The 13,176-nt window shown below is 32.1% G+C and overlaps 1 long non-coding RNA gene across 1 annotated transcript; it reads left to right on the top strand.

The window, feature by feature from the left end:
* The first annotated feature begins 6,407 nt into the window (after nt 1–6,407).
* On the top strand, nt 6,408–7,014 carry LOC129938475 (uncharacterized). The gene is made up of 3 exons (XR_008780469.1): nt 6,408–6,614; nt 6,679–6,809; nt 6,871–7,014. It is a non-coding gene; the product is annotated as an uncharacterized LOC129938475 (long non-coding RNA).
* Nucleotides 7,015–13,176: the final 6,162 nt, after the last annotated feature.

Below are 13,176 nucleotides of genomic sequence, written 5' to 3'. Positions count from 1 at the left end.
TTTCAATAGAAATGATTGTATTCAATCCAACATTAAATGGCTTATATTTTATCCAAACAAAAAGTAGTACTGCAGAATCCGTTATTAGAGTGAAAGTATTTCTTAATCCTTTTGAAATAATTTAAATCCTAGAATTGAATTTGATATAAATATGGATTCCGGATCAATAAAAAGTAAGAAAAAAAAAACCAGCGAATGAAAACCTGAAAGCAGAATAGGACATCATAAAGTGAACAACATTTTCATTCCAGCAATAAATTAAAAACAAAATTCAAAACGAAAATAAAAAAAACACTAAGTGCATTAAAAAATTCCAGTATATGGTATCCTCCGATGCTATACGATGGAGGGTACCTATACATTCAAACTTAATTCCTCTTTTGATTTCCGTTACAAAAGGGTTAATTTCTTTAATCAGAAATACTTGGAATGTGAAATGCCCTGAGTTCAATTCGTTTTCATTTCGTGTGCATCTTTTGGTTTTAGTGTGATGATGATGATATACGTACCTACATCTGAACTAACACCAACACACACACACACCACACATACAAATAACTCATTCAAAGGATATCGATTTTTCTCTCTTTAACATCGATGATGCTGTAGCTGCTACTGCGAGTACATATATCTACACCTGCTGCATATAACAGTCAATTAAAAATTCCATCCCTTTTGCAGTAAGCTTAGCTCTGTGATGGGGGTATTCTTTACATAGCTTTAATTAAATTCTATGTTCCTCTTCCCACTAAATCTATCCATCTACTATATCAAAAACAGGATATAGACGGGGTCCAGATAACGCTCTCCTATATCTCTCTCATCTCGCTATATCTTTAAGCCGTTTATTTGCGGATAGAATTACTAAAAGAACCATTCAAATAAATAATTTACTTTTTATACAAAAAAAACAAGGTGTTTTTTCACAGAATAAAGTCACTTCAATAAATACGGTGAAAAGTCGGAATCCAAAGTAATTACTATCATACACCCCTACACTCTACACACTCCAATATTAAAATATTTGATTATACCTTTTTTTAAAAAAAAAAAAAGAAAACATGAAAACGCATCCCTATGGACATAAAACCTTTTCAACAGATGTGTCAGAAGAGGTTTAAGCCATTTTCAAGGGTTGGTTGTTTAAAACTTCATAAAATTATAAAATATACGTATTTACGTAGTATACATAGGATGTATACGAAAGTATAAATAAATGTAAAAAAAAAAACTAAAACAAATCAATATTTACATTTATGAAATGTTTTTAAGTCAAAATAGACATTTGAGCCAATCATTTACAGTAATTTGCAATATTCGTGTTCAATGGGATTCAATAAAACTAAACCTATACTCGTTATAATTGAGAACCACCATAATCCGGAATAGAAAATAAACTGATGGTGCCACAAAACTAATTTGCATTTTAGTGAATTCAGACCAAATAGTGTACAACATATTACATTGTATTACATGTTTCTATATATAGTTAGAATATATGTAAATTATAAGTACTCTAAGGTACAATATTGTATATTGACTGTTATACCTGGCTGGCATACATTTTAGGAACGTTCATTGCTTTTTAAGTGTGAACTGAATATTTAGGTTGTTGCTTTACATTTAGTGGTTAATATAAACGTTGGGATAACCACAAGAGTAGGGTTTATATTAATTTGAAAATAGTTTTGTGTTTTAGTTGTGCTTGTGAAGTATTTTAAATCAGCTTTAAAAGCTTACAAATTGAGGCCTACTTGAAATATTGAGTTTGTTTAAGGTTTTCATCAACTAAAATATTAACAAAAACACCGCAAGATTATATTTTCAAAATTGAAATTGAACACAAGTCAATAAAAAGTGGCCTTGGGTTTATATTATGGTTTTAAGCTTCTCATAGGAAGATATCGTAATCGGTTCTATCAATAGAATTAAATATTTTGATATTTCTCGACGTCCCTAGAATTGAAATCATAGGTTTTTAGACACGAGTACCTTTTGTCGTCGACCATATCCCAGGGACCAGTGGAAATATCGACTTAAAATAATTGTAATCGCTTTTCAAAAACTAAGTCGGTGACTTTTGTACTTCTTCTCGAACAATAGGGTTAGCGAAATATACCAAATTATTAAAATACCAAATGGTTATGCATTCCACACAAAATTTAATAAACGGTTTTTATAAAATTGAAACAAAATATTTTTCATATAAAAAATGATGTTGCTCCCAAAATAATTCAATGCACTAAAAAAAAGACGTTTTTGAGGAATTGTAAAATTTTTAGAAAAATAGAAGAGACAGTTTTAAAAAAAAAAAAAAAATACCACCAAAAGTTCGAAAACATTTATTTTGGACTGAAATATCTAAGCAAAAATTGAAGATATTCCCTTCAAACCAATTTTTATAACAAAAATTATTTTTGGAGGATTCAAAAGCAGGAAGAAGAATCCGTGAAAAAATGTAGGTGGCACAGATAATGATTGAACCCAAAACCTCAGGCATCACAAGCAACTACTAAAAATCCAATCGGTATTTTTACTTCCGACTTATAGAACTTATTCGGCAAGTTTTGTATTCGTTAGAAATTTCGAACCCGGGATTTTATTTAAACATGATATTACCATTACGAGAAGTCGAAAAAGTGGGTCCCCGATTGGGTTAATTGACTTCGAATTGGTAAACTTAAGTTTTTGGTTGTTTTGCGTTAGGCGTTTTATCATTTTTTTAAGACGGAAAATAACAATAGTCCATCAAATTGTTTTGGCCAAAAATCGAAAATTTGGAATTTTTATTAAATTATCTCTACATATTTTTGTTTCTCAATTTATGTTCTTTCAATAAAGAAATATTTTTGTATTGTTTCAGAAGCGTATCCCCATAGATCCGTTATTTTATTTTTCAGTTTTCTCAAGCTCCAATACTGTTTCAATATTATTTGATGATCAAAAATGTCATTGTTTTTAACTTAGATTTAAAAAAAAAAATACCAAACACTTATTTTCGAAATTCATCATTTTTTACGAAATAAAAATATTGGGAAATTAATTTTTTTTTCGAGAAATAAAGTGGCACTTAAAATTTTGAAAACAAACTCAGAAACCGAAAAATTAATTATCCGGATTTTTGGGTGATTTTCCTGTTCCCAATGGAATGGATGCACAATTCTTTATTTTTCCACTTTTTCTACTATCCTAGTATTAAGGGGACCCAAAAAACAAGTAGTCACCCAAATCTCTTGAGAAAGTCTCGATTTCATTTGTTAACAGCGCATGTGAATTTTGTATATTAGTTTATTGACAGAAAGCGAACTTTTTTAGAAAATGAGTTTTGGGTCTAAAATCATTGTTAAAAAACAACAAAAGTGAAACGATAAAAATTAACTTTTTGTTAATCACTCGTTAAAGGCTTATTTTTCTTGCATAGTCTAAGATACGTAGAAGCAATATCTAGCTTCATCTGTTTTTTGATAATGACCAATATTTTATCAAAGATATCAATTAAAATATCAATTTGCGCTTGAGGTTTGTATTGCAAAATAAATGTAAATTTTGGAATTTTACTACCCTCATCTATTATTTACAAAAATTGGTTATATGGTGAAAGTCCATGACCCAAAGATGAAAAAAAAACTAGCGTTGACTACTTATATCCTGGCCCTATTGTCTGTCTTAACCTGGGGTTGCTAGCAATTCAAGTGTTAAGTCTTTAGTAGGCATCGCCTGATTAGTGGTTATGTACTTACTTAAGGTGGCGCTACAGTCCTGTGTGAACTAGGGCCTCACCCAACAAACTTTTCCATCTAGCTCGGTCCCCAGTTTTGCCCTTCAAGTTGGGTGAGGTCACTTTCCACTTGTGCGCTCCACCTGATCTGCGGTCTTCCTCTACTATGCTGTCCTGTTGGTGTGCATTCGAAGACTTTCCGGGCCGGAGCATTGGAGACATGTTAGTCGTTGGACTTTTACCCTTGTGGCTAAGGCTTCGTCGCTGTACAGCCCGTACAGCTCGTGGTGCCATCTTCTCCTCCACTCCCCTTCGATGCATACGAGACCGTAGATCACACGAAGAACTTTTCTCTCGAAGCGACCCAAGGTGCTTTCATCCGCTTTTGTCATAGTCCATGCTTCTGCACCGTATAGCAGGAGGGGGTGATAAGGGTCTTATATAGCAACACTTTGGTCCCTCGAGAGAGGACTTTACCACTCAATTGCTTTCTAAGCCCAAAGAAACAGCGGTTAGCAAGTTATTCTCAGCGCTGGTGTTGTTTTCTGCGTTTACAGCTGAGCCTAGGTAGACGAAATCCTTGACTACCTCAAAAGTACGTCTGTCTATGGTGACGTTTTGACCAAGACGTCTGTGTTGTATGTCCTTTCTTCACGACAGCATGTACTTTGTTTTTCCCTCATTAACCGTTTAACTCATTTTTGCCGCCTCTGCCTCAATACTCACAAAAGCCCCATTGACATCACGCTGAGTTCTTCCGATTATGTCAATGTCATCAGCATATGCTAGTAAATGGACAGACTTTTGGAAAGATAGTGCCTCTAGTGTTGACTTGTGAGTTCTGCACTATTCTTTCAAGTACGATGTTAAAAAAATCGCATGACAGCGCATCACCTTGTCTAAAAACTTTTTTGACATCGAAACGTTCTGTTAAGTTGTTTCCAACCTTTATGGAGCAGCGTGAATTCTCCATGGTCATCCTGCACAAACGGACGATTTTGGCAGGGATGCCAAAACTAGACATGGCTCTATACAGCTCGTCCCTGTAGATGATGTCATATGCGGCCTTCAAATCGATGAAAAGATGGTGGATGTCGATTTGACGTTCTTGGTGTTTTCCAGGATCTGCCGTTATGTAAATATTTGATCAAATATGAACTTATCTCCAGCTGCTTTAAAGAGCTCGGCGTTCAAGCCATCCGTTCCAGCGGCCTTATTAGACTTCAGCTTAGATATGGCAATCTTTACTTTGTCTAAGTCGGGAGGACGGGATTGTTGGACTTCGTCGTCTATGTTGAATTTATCCTATTGCGTTATAGCGAACGGTGGTAAGTCGTTGCCGTAATACAGTCTGCAGAAGTGGTCCTTCCATATCCTCAGCATTGACTGCGGTACCACTATGATGTTTCCACTTTCGTCTTTTCAGCCTTCTGTTAGATGTTTATGTAGGTACTTAAGAATTTCGTTTCACCTGTTCATAAAACATTCGAAAGTCATTCCTGGTTTTAAACCTCTCAACATCTTCAACCTCTTTAGAAGGATTTGGCAATCACTTGTGACTGTAGCCTTTCAACGTTGTATCTTCGCCCAGCATCTCCCTGTTTCGCCATGCGTCTGGAATCCCGAAATACAACTTTGGCTACAAGGAGGTCCGAGTCGATGTTAGCTTCCCGGAAAGTGTCTATAGTCGATCGCAATATGGTCAATGTGGATGACCATAGATTGATGTGTCGAACTGAAAGTAAATTTGTAGATATTGAGGAGTGGAAAACTCTTACTGCCTATCTAACGTTTCGCCCCGCAGCGAAATCAATAAGCCTGAATCCGTTGTGTTAAACGTTGTCGTCCAGTCTGATTTCGAAACACATATCTTTGTCACCCTTCTCTTCTGTGGGTGTGTAAGCGCAGATTAGGCTAATGTTGCCGAATATAGCCTTGATGCGGTTGGCCATGAGGCGCTCGTTGATGCACTCATAGCTCAAGACTTGTTGCCTAAGTCTGGCTATAATGACAAATCCATATCCAAATAAACGCTGTTTTCATAGTAGCAGTCACCATAGTAAATATCGCAGCTTTTTATCCTTTTTTTGCTTGGCCCATCCCATCGTATTTCCTGGATGGCGATGATGTTTGCTTTATAGAAGTCTAGGGTATCCGCTATTTCTTCGGCCGCAAGTGGTCTGTTAAGGACCTAGCATTCCACGTGCATATCCGAAGTTCGTTGTTCTTAATTCGTTTGCGAAGGTTGTGAACAGTAAATCTTTCTGCATCAAAGGGTTGTTGGTGTTTCGCGACAACGTGGTTACAAAATATAAATTTAAAAAAACTAGTGAATAATGTCCTTACAAATTTCTTGCAAACTAATTGCAGACCTGAATGATGATGAAAACTTGCTCAAAGTCTTAACTTTTTTGAGAGACGTTATTCTTGTTTTTTTTTTTTATTAAGATACCCGACAACCTTCGTCCTTTCATAAAGACATGTAATGTGGCAGTTTGTTTTTCCTACGTATTTTATAGTCGTGGGCGTTGTGAATAAAAAATAAGTAAAGAAAACATATATAAGTTTTTAAAAGTAAGTAATCGCTTTATTGTTAATCATGTGAATCATAATTATTAACAGAAATAATTTTTTTTATCATTGTAGTGTTTTGTGATATACGATGTTTTTTGTTTGATTACTTGGCGCATAGACAAACAAATCTGATGGTTTTCCAACGCGGGGCCAGGCAACATGCAATTGACCATGTGAGAAACATGGGTTTTCTACATTACTACTCCAAACACTTTATGATTGCCCTTGGGACTTGTTTACGATCGTAGCAAAAGCAAACCGCACTGAAAACTGTAGTCGTTTAAACACAAATGCACATCAGTCGGAATCATTGGGATGCGCGGTATGAGAACATCTTCTCCTTTATACTTTCCTTTGAGTATAGTTGCTTCCATCACGTTGTTTAGTAATTTTTTATCGCTAACCGTGTACAGTTGCAAAGACGTGGATGGTTTATATTTCACAACATTATAACTATTGATTCATTGATTATTGAAATACTGGCAAATTCCGGTGGAAAGTTGACTACATCATATTGGTTAGTAGCCGAATTGTTCTAGAATTTTGAAATTTAATTCATCATCATCTGCTTTTTGCAGCCAATATAGCTCGTTCGCTCAACCAATCATGGTTTCTGTAATTTTGAGAGATATCTGGAAACACCTTCTGAATAAGTTCATCTCTTGATTGCGTTAACTTACAAAAACTTTGAAGAAAGTAAATGCATGTAGTCAACATGTCTATAGGAAATTTGCCATATCCAATGGCAATGAGTTGTTTAAAGAATATGTTTCCAGATTTGTCATTTTGCAACTCGATACGCTTATTGTTGCTTAAATGAAGTACTTATAGACATGTTTCCACAAATTCAAGGACTTTAGACATGCAATGATTTCATCAGCTGGCGTTGATCTTGGAATCACTGGCCATGTTTGACGAAAATCTCCTGCTAATAAAAAATAATTGCACACCCAAACCTGTTATTATTGCTTCGTAGATCTTTTAAGGTTCTGTCTAAAGCCTCCAAAGATTTTTTATGTGCCATCGTACATTCATCTCAAACAATCGATTTACATTGCTGCAAAACCTTTGCCACTTTATGAACTTTATACGATAGCAATAAACGTCAAATTGACTAAGTTTTGTATGGAAAAAGAAAATGGCTTTTTTTATGGTTTTTCCGGCAATTCGAATTTTTCGCGCCGTAAAAGCCACCCTTGAATTACAACAAATATTAAAAAAAAAGAATTGGCCAAATAAGTCCAGGCGTTGTTGAGTTATGCGCTTACCAACACATTTAGCGATTAATATTTATACATAAGGTTGTGGAGATCTGTAAGAAAGAAAATATCCTCGAAGGTACAAACATACTACCGATAAATTTCTAAAAACCTTGAATTTAGATTTTGAGGACCTTAAAACATGGAGAATTGTTAAAACTTTGAACTTGACAAATCAAACAGATTGCGTATTTTATCTTTAAAAAAAAGACTGAAACATTTAAAATTCACAACTTGAAAATAAGACATTTAAAAACTATATCTTTGAAAATATTGAGTATTTTGTTCATAACTAAATTTTATATCACTTATTACGCCAAAGTAATAAAAAATAAAACAATTCACATAAGTTCAGTGAACATTATAATTAAAATATAAACCCAACTGTACATACCTAAAATGGAAATACAAATCAAAAACATTTATTAAAAATTAATTTCTATATACTCTTGCACACAAAGACACACTACAAAACTCCACATATATCCTTTCATATTATAATAATACTCGTAGTATAATAAATTTTAGTTCTTAATTACTATTCGGACATTAGTTTTTATTTAAAATACCGCAATTAGCACTACGTTTGAAACCTATAACTAGATAATATGAAATTCATTTGGTTTTAATTTTCACAAAGTCTTCAGAAAAAAATACAAAACAAAAATAATAAAATTATCTATGAAATTTATATGAATAAAAAAAAGATCTGCAGAAACAAAAACAAAATAATTAAATCCTCTTTTTTATTTATTTATCCAATGCATTATAACACCAAAACCTCAGAAACGGAATAACTGGCTAACCACAGCAATGTAATAAATTCCATTCATTAATAAATTTGCGTTAAAGTAATAAATCGGGCATACTTACATTTTAATTCCAAGTATGTAATGCGATGTGTCGTTGTTTTTTTGCACTCGAAACTCTCTAATTAACTCTTCAAATTATAGTAATCCGACAAAACAGGGTTTTAATTAAACGCAATTTTGTATACCGCAAATTCAAAAGTTACAACAACAAAAAAACCATATTTTGTATATATATAAATGTATATTTAATGCACACGGAATTTTCCTTTGTTTTGGTTTATTTATGAAATTTCCAAAAAAAAATATACATATATATTATATTTGCATTCATCACACCCATTCCAGATTATAGGACTAAAACAAATGGTTGATTAAAAAATAAATTGTTTAAACGAATTTGGAATACAGACCACATACGGAGGGGATTTTTTGTGGTTTCGGTTAGGACAATTCTCAGGAATTAAGTAAAGCATTCGGTTGTAAAAATACTAGTTTGGTGCTTACAATGCGGGAAAATCATTTTTTCGATGTTTCCAATTTTTTGTTTCAATTGTGTTCAATTTGTTTTTTAGTTTCAATAATCGTGTAGCACCAAATCCAAATAGGGTATAATACGTTTGAAAAGCAATTAAAAGAATTATAAATCCATAAAAGTTACATGTGTATAATTGAAATCTTTTCTGATATTAATTAATTTAGTTTTTCTTAAAGTTTTGCATTCATTTTGCTAATGGGCCTTGGAATACTATTAATTTCACGTAAAAATGTTAAGTATATATCCTTTTTTTCTATGGAGCCATATATCACTAACATAACACACTAATTCGGGATGAAGGTAGTGATTAAGCTTATCTAATAACTAGACATTCGTTATAGAACATTTGAAATTTCAGTTAAAAAAATACTAAGAAAAACCTATTAAAATATAACGAAATATGATTTAACGACGCATTTAAATTGTTTAAATTCACATTGAAGGTTTTGCAGTTATAATTCTCAAAAAGAGGCTGGGATGCGCCCCACACTGATAACTTACCATCCCGTCTGTCGATTTGTCTTGCTTAAAAGTTTGTAGGTTTTTATGTTAGTTTAAAAAAGTTGTTAGTTGAATAATTCTTACAATTTTAAAATTATCAACAATATTTTTTATATAAAGAAATATTTTAGGTTGAAAATCCAGTTTTGTTAAATAGATTATGAGTCGAAAACAAATGTTTACCAATTGGATGAATGAAATTAATTTGAGAGATATCAAGAACCGAAACATAAAATTTTAATAAATTTGGGTACTATTTTTTGTAGATTTTATTTTTATTTATGAAAAAACATACTGTTGGATTTTTATAATAAAAAGCTACTGAATATCGAAAACAATATTTTCTGTGAAATAAAAAAAAGTTTTAACACACTATTTTTAATTTTTAATAAGCTATTTGAGTCGAAAGTAAACTTTTACCAAGTTTTAATATTGTTTCTTATTTAGGTTTTTATTTTTTGTAAAAAAAACTGTCAATTCGATTTCTCTCAAAATTTGCTGAATGTTGACAACAATATTTTTTAAATGATAAAGAAGTTTAAAGCTAATATCTCAAAGTTTTGAAAAGATATTTGTGTCGAAATTCAATTTTTACCAACTTTGAGTAATGTTTTTTTTTAGGTTTTTATTTCTTATAAAAAAACTGTCAGTTCGATTTTCTCAAAATTTAACAAGATGTTAAAAACTTTATTTTTCGTGACACAAAACTGTTTTGGAGATAAAATCATTTTGTATTCGTACCAATTTGAAGGTTCCGATTTTTGTTTCAGTTATTTTGATTTATTAAAAAAACCGTTAATAATTTTTTTTTTTAAATATATACTTGTTTGGTATCACAATACAATATATTATATAAAATTTAATTTAAGTCTTTACCGTTTTTGGTTTGGAAGATATTTAGAGTTAACCAAAATGTTCACCTTTTTTTAAATTGGTGTGGTAAGAAAATTTATTTGAAGTCGATATCTTTTCTGATTCTTGAGCTATGGACGACGAAAAAACATCGAGAACATACGTACACACGTACGCACAGGCTTCTTTCTAAAAGTCTTTTATTTCGACTTTAGGGACCTTGAAACGTCGAGAAATGTCAAAATTGGGTTGTAATACCGAGTTACAAAAAATAGTGTTAAATGTCACTTCAAATATATTATATAAACAATAATAATAATAAACGAATACTGGTGGGGTGACCCTAATTAGAAATTTAAAATGAACCCACTAAAAGTAAAAGTAAAGGATAAATGTAACGTAAAGTTCTTAAAAATTAAGAAATGTCAAATCAAAGTTAAATCAAAATGCCATAGAGTAGAAATTCTTAACTTTCGCGATTAAGGGTAAAAAACGAAAGTTTTACTTGTTTAATGAATATTCCAGTATTCGTTAAAGACCTTATTAGCTGAGGAAGTTTGTTTAAAATGCGACAAGATGAAACTAATTAGAAATTTCGAAAAGCAGTACTGCAAATGAGAGGAACAGATGCGAAGTTCATGTGATCCCACGAACGTCGTGGCTGTACATTAATCTGAAATTCATGTTACCAGACAATATATTATAAAATATCTTTAACACTTTAAAACAATACAAATGACGAACAGGAAGAACTGTTTGATGAACAACTGAAAAAATAGATTTTTCAAAATTTGACCATTACCACCTCGACAAGCTACCACATACTAAAGCTTGGGATGAAAAATTCCGTATTTTCAGGAGAAAAGAACAAATCCATCCCAAATAAAAGAAGTTACTAACAGCGCACTGGAAATACTTGTTTAAACTTTCAGCGTGAAAATAAAAACTTATTATCGAATCTATCCAGAGCCCTAAATATTTGAACTCGTTAACACACTTGACAAAAAACAATTATCACAACAACTGGAACTACTAGAAAGAGTATCAATAAGGCACCCTAAGATACAGATACAATTTTGAATTTTGAAGCGATGACACTCAGGTGCATGATAGTAAAGTTTAGTATGAGAAAAATTGCGGGATGATAAGCTGAAAAACATAATTTTTGTTTTAGAACTAATAATCAAACAGTGTTCCGCAAACCGATTTCGCAATAGGTTAAGATGCAATTAATACCACTTATGAATTCCAAAACAATTTCCACTCCATAGAAACACCCTACATCATCAGCAAAAGCTGTAAGATTACCTTTAAAATTCAAAATAAATAGCGAGTAAGTATAGATTATGAAGAGAATGGGACGCAATATAGAACTTTGAGGTACTCCAATACTAATATATTTAATTACACTGCTGACTTCGTTAATTTTAACACCTTGTGCCCTGTTTTCAAGATGATATTTATAGAACGTTTTTGCTGACGTACGAGTAGAAGGTAATGTTATTCAAAAACCGATGTTTGTAGTCAATTTTTAAAATAAGGCACACCTCCAACGACATTGCGTCTTTTTTCGCAAAAAGGGATTTTAAACTTCAAATAATAAATCATAAAAAACTGGGAATTTTCGGTGAATTGCATCAAAATGATCCAGATTCAAATCAAAGATCAAAGGCTATGTAAATGGGCAAAATTGTCACCATAAACCAAGAATGACTACTTGAAAGCAATTTAAATTTTTAATATCTACTTTAATAAAAAATATTGCAACTGGATCTTATTTGAAGTACAAAGAGGAGCATCACCGATTTACTAGTGTTTTTTGGTTCACATTTAACAAAATGGTCTGTTATTAACCCCATTTTTTAAACTGACTGTTTTCTCGTTTCGCTTAAGAAATTTCAAGTTAAAAGGTTCAAAGTAAATAGCAGATCAAAGAGATTATTTTTTTAAAAAGCAGTTTGCTGTCAAAATCAAGTAAAATCTAAACAATTTAGAATTTGTTAAACTAAAACAATGCTTTAAATTACTTTCAAAAGATCTGTTCTTTTGGTGGATTTGTCAATTCCTCGCAAGAGGCAATGTCCGTGAAAAAAGTCTGGTGGCACAGGCAGGGATTAAACCCAAGCCGCCTTGCATAACAGTCCAACGCACTAACCATCACGCCGCTTTATTATTAAGTTTCCTTTAAATTCCTGAAACTCGTCTTTAATTTCATCTGATTTTTTTGACGCACATTAATAGGGTATGACATTTTAAAGTTTTTCGTTTCTTCACAACTTGTTTGTTGACTTATGTTATATACTTAAATGCAAGAACCAAACAGTTTTCTCTCTACAATTTCTATGTTTTGTTGACTCCTTTAAGATCGAAAAAATGCGAATTTGTCTTTTAGTATCCGATCTACGAGCAAGCGGACTTACTGAAAATTGAGTCCGAAAAAAATATATACAACAACAAAGCCAGAAAATTATATTTTCCTACGAAAAAAGATCTCATTTTTTTGCCAAAATTTCTCATTTTCTGAGTTATTCTTTTATCTTTATTTTTGTAGCGTTCTAGAAATACCAAAGTAGCATTTATAGAAATACCAACAAGAATATATTATTTTTTGAAAAAAGCTACGTTGGAATATTGAAATAGTTCCATATGTAGGGAGTAGTCCAAATTAAATAATTAGATCATATCTTTCTAGACAAGAGCGTTCTTAAATAATCTAATAACTAAAGCTTTCACTTTAGCCCTGGAGATATGTGAATATAAGGTAAAGATACACATTATTTTATTTAAATTTTGTCAGACTCTTTTAGGAAATATTAAAGAACATTTGAGTAGTGCTCAAAAACTCATCTTTATGTTAAGTGTGTGACCAAACACCCTCCGCTCCCTGATTTAAAGGATCAGCTCTTGTTTAAAGTCGAGCCTTCT

The sequence above is a fragment of the Eupeodes corollae genome, chromosome 1, assembly GCF_945859685.1.
Source record: "Eupeodes corollae chromosome 1, idEupCoro1.1, whole genome shotgun sequence".
NCBI lineage: Eukaryota > Metazoa > Arthropoda > Insecta > Diptera > Syrphidae > Eupeodes > Eupeodes corollae.
The sequence above is the reverse complement of the archived record's forward strand: the minus strand, read 5'-3'. Positions and strand labels throughout refer to the sequence as shown.